The following is a 9,542-nucleotide window of genomic DNA, read 5'->3' as shown; positions in this document are numbered from 1 at the left end:
GGAGAAGATTCCACGGCGGCAGAGAGGGACGTTCGCACTTCGCTGTGAGAGGGATCGAAGACGGAGACGGGCTCGACGACGAGGAGAGAGACACGAGTTCAGGGCGGCCGACGACGACGAGGACAGAAGCGGGCTCGACGACGGCGACACCAACAGCAGCTCCGAGCAGAGGGGTCGCTGGCGGCGCTGGAGTGAGAAGAGAGGGGTATTCAACTATTCACTATTCTGGGGTTTTTTTTTTTAAATTAAAATCTGAAAACCGCTAAAAACCGGCCAATCAAACCGACTCGATGTTTAGGTTATTATTTTTAAATTTTAAGTTAAATTTATTTAGGTTGTTTTTGTTAGTTGTTATTTTTTAAATTTTAAATTGTTTTATTTAGATGGTTATTTTTTAAATTTTAGTATTATTTTTTAAAAATTTATTAATTTTTTTTATCATTATTTTTTAAAAATTTATTGATTTTTTAAAAATTGCAGCTACGTTCATATTGTAGCTATGTTAATTTAGAATTTTTATTCTTTGTAGTTATATTAATTGATAATTAATAATATATGTACTTAATTAATTGATAATTAACAATTCGTGTATTTGAAGTTTTTTAAATATATTTATATATTTATTTATTTTATCTGTAAATTTAATTTAAATTCAAATTAAAGTTATCAAATTTAAAAAATTTTAACTATGAGTCAATTATAAAACGGGCTTGCTACACATACAAGCAAAAAGGTCCTACAAGTTTTACAAGTTTTCAGTCCAAACTTCATTCAACGCGCAGTAACTCACATTGAATGGAGCGTAAAATACACGCGCCCCACTCAACGGTTGCTCTTCGCAAATAGCGCTCCTTAATGGCGTACTCTTCCACTTCTCCAAGCCGTTCGAAAAAAACACAAACCGTCTATTTTCGAGCAACATTGCAAACTGCAGAGATAGGACTCGTCGCGAAGATTAGAACTCTCCATCAACACAACATAGAACTCTCCATCAACAATCTCCAGAAAAAACGAAGATATAATACTCAAGGTACGTTACGTTACTATTTTACTCATCTTGTATATTTTTCACATTTCGAAATCGAAGAACTAGGTTTTACTGTTCTTCTACGTTCTTCTAGGTTTTACTGTTCTTCTTGTTCTAAGTCTCATTTTACAGTTTTTAATGTTCTACTTGTTCTAGGTTTTACTGTTATTCTTGGTTCTAGGTTATACTGTTCTTCTTAGTTGTTCTAGGTGTTACTGTTCTTGTTGTTTTAGTTCTTCTGGTAACTGGTTTTTGGGAGTATATTGCGTAATTTAGTGGGTGTATATGGAGTAATTTGTTGGGTGTATATGGTATAATTTGTTGGGTGTATATTTCTGAACTGATATACTGTAATATAGTCAACAGTTGCAACTGTTCTAATATTTGCTTGTCCATGGGTGTATATTGCTTGACCTTGTAATGTTGCTTGACCATGTATATTAATGCATCTTTGAGTGATATCTGATTGATATCTATGGGTGTATCTGACTCATATCTATGGGTGTATTTTTTATTTCAGAAAAAATGGCAGGCAGAAACCAAGCTGAAAAAATGTAAGAACAAATATATGTCTTAGATGAAATCAGTTTTATATAATAGAAATATATCTGACTATAATTTTGCTTTGTTTACAGCAAACCAAAGACCTTAAGTGTGCAACACATTTGTTAAGTGAGAAATTCAGAAACATGAGCGAAGAGAAGAAAACAATTGTTAGATATTTGGGTTTCGGTGGCCTGATGCACATCCCGCCGCTAAGGGTGCATCACCAAATATTAAGGGAGTTGGCTAACTCCTTCAAATTAGGGGGAAAACAGATTGGAAACCGGCTACGGTTCGTTTAAAGTAAGACCAAAAACAATAGGGGCTGCGCTTAGTATCAACGCGTCAGGTAACTCGCTAAAAATTATAGGTGTATATGAGCCATATTCAGGTGTATTTCAATTGATGCTTGGGTGTATTTGAACTGATTTTCATACTATGTTGTTTTCCTTTTTGTAGGAGATCTATTTCCTCAGAAAGTCAATTATAAGGATCTTTCTGAAGATGACAAACAAATTTTTAGAAGATTCCAGGGTAAGACTCTCAAAAATCTAACAGATGAGATGGTGGATATTGGCGTTGATAATGAACAGGATCGCCTCATGTTCAAGAGGATTTTCATCCTCTATATACAGATGGCATTTCTGTTACCAACGACAATAAACAAAATCTCACCTGTGCACCTGGCCCCAATTTTCGAGATGGACACAATAACAGAGCGGAACTGGGGAGGGCATGCTTTGAGTTTTATCATCAAGGGCATAACAGATTACAAGCTGAAAAAGAAAAAGGCAATTGACGGCTGCCTATTTGCCCTGATGATAATTTACTTTCATCTATCAAAAAATAAAGACAAGAAGAGGGCAGAAAGACCTCCAGAACCCTGGATTGCCAACTGGAGTAAGGAGCAGTTGGTCGAAAGAATGAGGGCGAAAATAGAGGAACATATGGTAAGTGAGCAAAATATCTTGGGTGTATTTTATTTACCTGAATGCCGCTAACTAAAATTTCTAATGTTTCAGGGGATTGTAAAGATGGCGGAAACGAAAGAAAAAATGAAAAAAATAAAGAAAAAAGAAAAAAACAAGAAATCAAAAAAAATAAAAAAAAGGAAGGCAAGTTCAACATCATCATCGGAGACAGAAACAACTGATAGTGACAATTCTACCTCTGATTCTGAGACTCAAGAAGACTCAGAGGATTCACCAAGAAAATAACCCAGCCAAAAAGCCAAAAAGTAAGTAACATACTTGGTTGTATTTTGTTTATCCAATTGGGTGTATTTTGTTTATCAAGTTGGGTGTATTTTGTTTATCCGGTTGGGTGTATTTTGTTTATCAAGTTGGGTGTATTTTGTGCATTAATTTGAGTGTATCTTGTGCATTCATTTGGGTGTATTTTATCCCTTTTAGTATGTTTTTAAATAATGATTGTTTGCCTTCCAGAATGGAGTCCAAAAAAAGAAAGAAGAATCAGGAGGATTCTGATTCAGAATCTGAATCAACTGATAAGTAATGTTCTAAAATTATTACTCTTTTTCTTTGGGTTTATTATCAAGATTTCATGTATTAACAGAGTGTCTCTTATTAACTTATAGAAGTGAAGAATCATCACCAGTAGAGAAGCAAAAAATAAAGAAAAAGACACAGAGAATACCAAAAGTAAGCACTTATTTGGATAGTATTTTGTGATCAAATTAATTTTGTATTTCTGATTCATACTTGTTTTTTTCCCCTAGGACACAATCCAAAAAGAAAAAGGTCATTGTTGAGGATTCATCTCCTGAGCAAGCTCAATCCTATCATGGGTACAGTACTTTGTAAGCTATAATACCGTCTATCATCAAAATTATATTTGTTAACATGTTCTTTTATGCATGTACTGTCAGATCTGAAATTAGAACTGAAGATTTAGATGAATTCTTAAGGGAAAACAATGAAAAATCTGCTGCAGAGGGGTATGTCTTGTTAGGGTGTATATTTCAGATTTTAGGGTGTTTTCTTTGCTAATAGTTGTTTCTTGTTTCGCAGGGAGAAGGAAACTGACTTGCGATCGACGGAAGGTCACTATGTCTCATCTGAAACGTAAGAAGTTTTATTTGATAAAATCTTGTTATCATGATTTAACAGTATGGTATTTTTGTGAATAATATGTACTCTATTATGTTTAGAATATCGGACGTAAACTTGGGAAGTGATGATCCTTCCTCTCAAGGACACACAGAACAAAGTAGCGTAAACAAACCGGCAGAGAGCATGTAATTTCTCTTTCAAATAATCGTTGCTTTTGTTCTTTTATTACCTTATACTTCTAATTCTGTATATATTTTTTTTTAGAAAAAAAAAGCCCTTTATTGTTTTATTCGAGAAAAAAAGGCAGGAAAAAAAAGCAAACACTGCAAGTATGTAAGTTCTCAAAAAACAAAGCATGTCTTTCTTTTGAATTGTTCGGGTGTATTTTTGACTTTCTTAGGGTGTATTTTAGGTTGAGTTTGGTTGAAGAGTCAGCCAGTGAGCCGGCTGAAGAGAATATGGTGGTTGTGAGGGAAGAGATACCGTCCGAAGCGCTTGCAATGTGAGTTTTTCAAGAAAATTTCAACCTTATAACCTTTTTATTTTCAAAGGCATTGTTAACCTTTTATTTTTCTTCTTGTTTAGAGTTCCGATTCAAGTTTGTCTACCACTGTCCCAAACAACCACTATGCCGGAAATTGAACAAACACCTGAGATAGAAAATGAACCAATCCCTGTGCTACAAATTGAAGGAACTACAGAAAGCTAAGAAATACTCTTGGGTGTATATTTGGTTACAGTTTGGGTGTATATTGCCCCAGTTGGGGTGTATATTTTCACGATTGAACCCTGACTAGTTTTTTTATAACATGATTATTTTTATGTAACCGTGCAGCACTCCTGAACCCCCCTCCCCAACAACTTGAAGAAAGCACACCCACACTTTCCCCAGCTCCATCTAATATGTAAGTTCATCAGAGTAAAATTAATGTTTGGTTATCATCCGTATATTCTTATTCTTATAATACGTTATACATAATCACGCAGTAATCCAGCCCCAGAAGACGCTGTTACGCTGATGATGATGACACGGACAGCATCGTATGTTCCTAAAACAGATCAAATGCCATCATTCAGGCTAGGCTTGGCTTGACTGATTCAAGCCAAGAAGAAGCAGCAACGCAGGAGGGAGCGTCAACGCAAGATGGAGGGAGGGCAAAAACTCCAAAAACCCCAAAACTGCTAGAATAATTAGGGGATCTGGTACAAAAAATTGCAAGTGGTAGGGTCACAACAAAAGAAAAAAGTCCGCAGATTCCAAAAGAGAGTGACGCAGAGAGTTTCAAGAAGTTTGAAACTCCTGCGAGGACGAATCAACATAGTTCTGACATGAAAGAGAAATGATACCTCTGGGCTATACGAGTGAAGACCTACGCAAATGGGCTAACTAATGAGTTTGACACCGTCTGCACACTCCAAGCCCAAGATAGATACACTTTGTCAAAACTCCACCTTGCATCACTCGCACCTGAAACGCATATAGAAGCTGAGGTAATATTACAACAACATTAATATTTTTATCACCAAAATTAACTGCAAACCTGATTGATGTAAAATTGATTTCAGCATCTTTTTCTAGATTGTCTCTGCCATGTGCTTCATCCTAAACCAACAAAAGATTAAAAGGTTTCAAGAAGAAGTATACTGTCTCCCCCCTGATATTGTGGTAAGGGTTGCTTCAACGAATTTTAGGTGTATTTTCTGCATTCTTTCGGGTGTATTTTCTGTCTTATATTGGGTGTATTTAATGTGTTCATTTGGGTGTATTTTCTGTGTTCAATTGGGTATAAGTTGTTTATTCATTTGGGTGTATTTTCTGGATTCGTTTGGATGTATTTGCTGTATTCATTTTGTGGTTCCAATTTTTGCAGAACATGGCCCTTGAAAATCATCCATAAGGAGAATTCTTATAGCCTAAAAATAATAAGCCATTCAGGGTGGAAGACTACCCAATGTTTATAACATTCTTGGACCTTAAAAAATTAGCATCCCATCGTTATGTAAGTTTTCATTTCTACAACTTCTTATTACCATTTTTTACTTATGTGCCAAATAAACTAAAACAGTGTTCAATCTAAACATATTTCAGATTTTTGCACCTGTTTGCCATTTCACAACATTGGTGGTTATGGTTGGCTGATACAAGAAAGAGGAAATTTTATATAGTCGACCCATATCACACAAAATCTCCATCCGATAAGAGAACTGCGCTAAATACATTCGTTGTAAGTTGGTTCTGTGTTCTGTGTATATATATATAGTTGGATGTATTTCTGTTCAATATAAGGTGTAACTATGTGCTCCTTTGGGTGTATCCCTTTATTGAAATTATTTATGTATTACTGATTTGTTTTATGTTTTAAGGGATATGTAATTTCACAAATTAAAGTATATGCTAGGGGGCACCTCTGAAATCAAGGGACAAGGACAAGGAAATTGTACCACCATACATTCACATCTCAGGCCAAAAGACAAGGTATAAATCTTTCACTCTGAAAATAAAACTTTCCTATATGTAATTTGTAATTTATTTTCTTTGTTTTCAGCTATGACTATGCTATCTACGTAATGAAGTGGCTTGAGATATTTGAGCCCGCAAACATTAAAAGGCGGAAGTATGAGTGGGACAATTGGACCCAGGTAAATATGTTTAAAACTAAATAACTCTGTATTACATTACTCAATTAACATGGTTGATTAAACAAAATATTCTTTTTAACTGTAGCACGAGGTGGACCACTTTAGAGTGGAATATGCTTCCCAGATTCTATTCCATGACATGAATCAAGACAAAGCTGAAGCCATTAGGGGAAGTAATGTAATAAGACTGTCCAAGTCATCCTCATTATTATTGAGTCCATATTGTCAGATAGATTCTAAGGATATTGACACTAATTAATATAAATGTTATATAGTCTTGTAACAAATTGAACACATGCTGTAAAAATTTTTCAATTATAATCCAGTTTATTGTAAAATTTCTTTCAATAATTAAACTCTCTCTGCTGTATTCAAAAGGTCTGAATTACACGTACTATAATATGAAGGAAAACATCAAACCAAATATACACCCATAACCTGCCATTTTTTACACCCAAAGAAAGTTGAATATACACCCAAAAATCTATCCCCCTGATACTTTATCCCTAAAACCTTGAACCCTAAACCCTTAAAACCTAAACCCTAACCCCTAACTCGTAAAACCTAAAACCTAAACCGTAAACCCTAAAACCCTAATACCTAAAATCCTTAAACCGTTGTAAAAAAAAAAACAAACAGTATTTTATAACATAAAAACAAGGTTCTGAAGTATATATATGTATATATATGTAAAATGTGAAATACAAGAAAATTCAGAAAATACACCCAAACGAACAGTGCTTTTACACCCATATTCTGTAACTATACACCCAAAGAGTTATCCGCTGCTGCTGGTACTCTGAACTGATAATTCATAACACGTCCTTGATATTGGCTGGAATTTGAATGCATCACTGATGCAGCATCAAAGAGGTTTAACTGAATATAACAAACTCACATATAAGCTAAACTATTAACGAGAAAAATAAACTCAATCACCACATATTTAAAGAACATCACTTTTACCTCGTTTAAACCTTTTGTTTTCTTCTTCTTTGTGGCATTTGCAATCTGTTTCTCCAACTTTGAACCTAGCCTATTTTTTGGACGTCCTCTTGTTCGAATCCTTGGAGGGCTTTGAAGCTCGTTAACGGATTCCAAGTTAGCGTCTTCGTGAGATAAAGAAGATGTGCCCTTCCTTTTGGCTTTCAATGATTCCATCTCAACCATGACGTTATCGTACGCACGGTGCATAATTGCAGTCAGCTCCTCCGATTCTGATGCAAATTCGCAAATATTTTGCGAACGAAAAACCAATTGGTCAAACCTCTTGCTTCTTGGCTCCAACAGTGGCTCGTCGTGGCTGCTCTTGATGTGTGTGTGTCGCCTTTTTACCTTCTTGCTCCATCGTTCTAGTATATATCTAGGTGACACTTGGCTTACTCGTTCAAAGCTTAACACGCTTACTGCGTGACGGCACAGTATCCCTCTTGAATCGAATAATAAGCATTGGCATTTTACCTCGGCTGCTACTGAGTCATAAGTAACCACAAACTTGTTGAATATTGAGCTAGAAACTTGTTCTCTAACTTCGTATACTGAATAGCCTAGAGCGAAATTCGTTAATCTAGTGATACAATTCGCCTTTTCTCTGAATTGTGCTTGGACTTCCCTAAACTTTTGATGAGTGTACACATCTTGAAACTGAGCTTCAATGGAGGATTTGGTTGCACACGGTATGACCGTATAAAAATCTGCAGCATCTGATTCTCTCTCTGCTTGCTCCCTACTTCTGAGGCAATTATCGTATTATTTGACAAATTGAATAAGCGAGCTGTTCCGGATAATAAACTTGTTAAAAAATGAATGCATGCTCTCGCTTCTTTGTGTGCTTCTCATCCCTGCCCCAGAAGTGGTGATCCAGACATATTGGAACCCATATATGACGGTCTTCATAGAGATCTGCAGAATACACCCAAACACAGACTATAAATACACCCGAAAAGAATTAAATTTACACCTCTGCTGCAGATTTTAAACAAACATTACCTGAAAGCCACTTGTTGTCCACAAGACTAAAATTTAGCAGAAAATCATTCCAATTCCTATCAGATGAGTCTTTACTATGAGAGTTCCAAACAACTTGGCTCATTTCTTGTTCAATTTCTGCATATCCCTTGTACCCGTTTAATTTGCTTAGAATCTTTTTCATGATGTGCCAAATACACCAACGGTGAATTGTTGTTGGCATATAAGCCTATAAAGCCCTTTTCATTGATGCACATTGATCGGTGAGAAACCCTTTCGGAGCATTTCCTCCCATGCAACAAAGCCAACATTGAAATAACCATTTGAATGATTCAATTTCTTCATTTTTCATCAAAGAGCATCCAAGAAGTGTTGACTGACCGTGGTAATTCACCCCGACAAAAGAACCACAAACCAAATTATACCTAAAATAAATTACCATAGTGCAGAATGAAAAATCATTACGTACACCCAACAAATGATTTGTATACACCCAAAAACACCCAATATACACCTCTGCGGCGAGATTCATAAAAATACATTAATTTAGCATCATAAACAGGGACAGTTTATTACCTGTTTGTATTGTAGGTGGTGTCAAATGAAATAATATCTCCGAAATACTCAAAGGCAGCTCTGCTCCTTGCATCGGCCCAAAAAGCCAGCTTAATCGATTGATCCTCCTCGAGTTCGAGCTCAAAAAAGAAATTCTGATTCTTCTCTTTCATTCTTAACAAATATTTTCCAAATTTTTTTGCATCTTCTTGTTCATAAACATTCCGCACTTCTCTCGTAATATAATTCCTCACATCCTTTTCAATAAAATTTAACTCGCGATGACCCCCGGCAGCCGCAACAAAATTATTGGTAAGTTTTGCTTGGTCTAATACCAGCCTCCTCGTTATTCTCTATTGTACGACGAATGGACATGCTTAGTTCCCTGTGCTGTTTGAGCACCTCTGCTTTACTTGGACAGCAAGGCTGTGAATAATCCAGCACAACCTTTGAAATGATCCAAGCACCAACATCCTTCAATGTGTGTATATAAATTCTTGTAGGACAGTTTAAACCGGCTGTTGGATTTGTCTTCTCAGTCAGAGATATTTTAGATTTCCATTTTTCCTCTCTGCTATATGTAATCAATTGATTCTTAATCTCGTTTCCCTTCCTATTTGTGCTCCGAACTCTTGTAGAAAAACCTGCAGCCTTGGCGTAGTTCCTGTAAAATTTTCCAGCATCTTCAAGGGTAGCAAATGTCATTCCAACCTTCGGAACAAACTGGTCATCAACAA

The 9,542-nt window shown here is 35.9% G+C and overlaps 2 long non-coding RNA genes and 1 pseudogene across 5 annotated transcripts in view; all 3 read left to right on the top strand.

Annotated features, from left to right (window-relative positions):
* LOC110267719 (uncharacterized) overlaps positions 1 to 9,542 on the top strand; it is a 111,645-nt pseudogene that overhangs the window by 44,522 nt on the left and 57,581 nt on the right. The gene's annotated exons all lie outside the window — the stretch shown is intronic.
* On the top strand, positions 71 to 2,520 carry LOC107620494 (uncharacterized). The gene is made up of 5 exons (XR_015907090.1): positions 71 to 205; positions 783 to 1,030; positions 1,548 to 1,581; positions 1,663 to 1,919; positions 2,030 to 2,520. It is a non-coding gene; the product is annotated as an uncharacterized LOC107620494 (long non-coding RNA).
* LOC110267454 (uncharacterized) lies at positions 2,604 to 6,566 on the top strand. 3 transcript variants are annotated; one of them, XR_015907089.1, is made up of 16 exons: positions 2,604 to 2,807; positions 3,016 to 3,081; positions 3,168 to 3,231; positions 3,309 to 3,377; positions 3,459 to 3,527; positions 3,601 to 3,654; positions 3,741 to 3,827; positions 4,055 to 4,144; positions 4,228 to 4,547; positions 4,630 to 5,133; positions 5,222 to 5,308; positions 5,514 to 5,642; positions 5,732 to 5,867; positions 6,007 to 6,118; positions 6,189 to 6,282; positions 6,368 to 6,566. It is a non-coding gene; the product is annotated as an uncharacterized LOC110267454 (long non-coding RNA). The 3 variants fall into 3 exon arrangements; XR_015907088.1 differs by having other exon boundaries at positions 5,209 to 5,308; positions 6,042 to 6,118; XR_002355104.2 differs by having other exon boundaries at positions 5,209 to 5,308.

The sequence above is a fragment of the Arachis ipaensis genome, chromosome B10 (assembly GCF_059453495.1).
Source record: "Arachis ipaensis isolate K30076 ecotype BB chromosome B10, ASM5945349v1, whole genome shotgun sequence".
Lineage (NCBI taxonomy): Eukaryota > Viridiplantae > Streptophyta > Magnoliopsida > Fabales > Fabaceae > Arachis > Arachis ipaensis.
The sequence above is the reverse complement of the archived record's forward strand: the minus strand, read 5'-3'. Positions and strand labels throughout refer to the sequence as shown.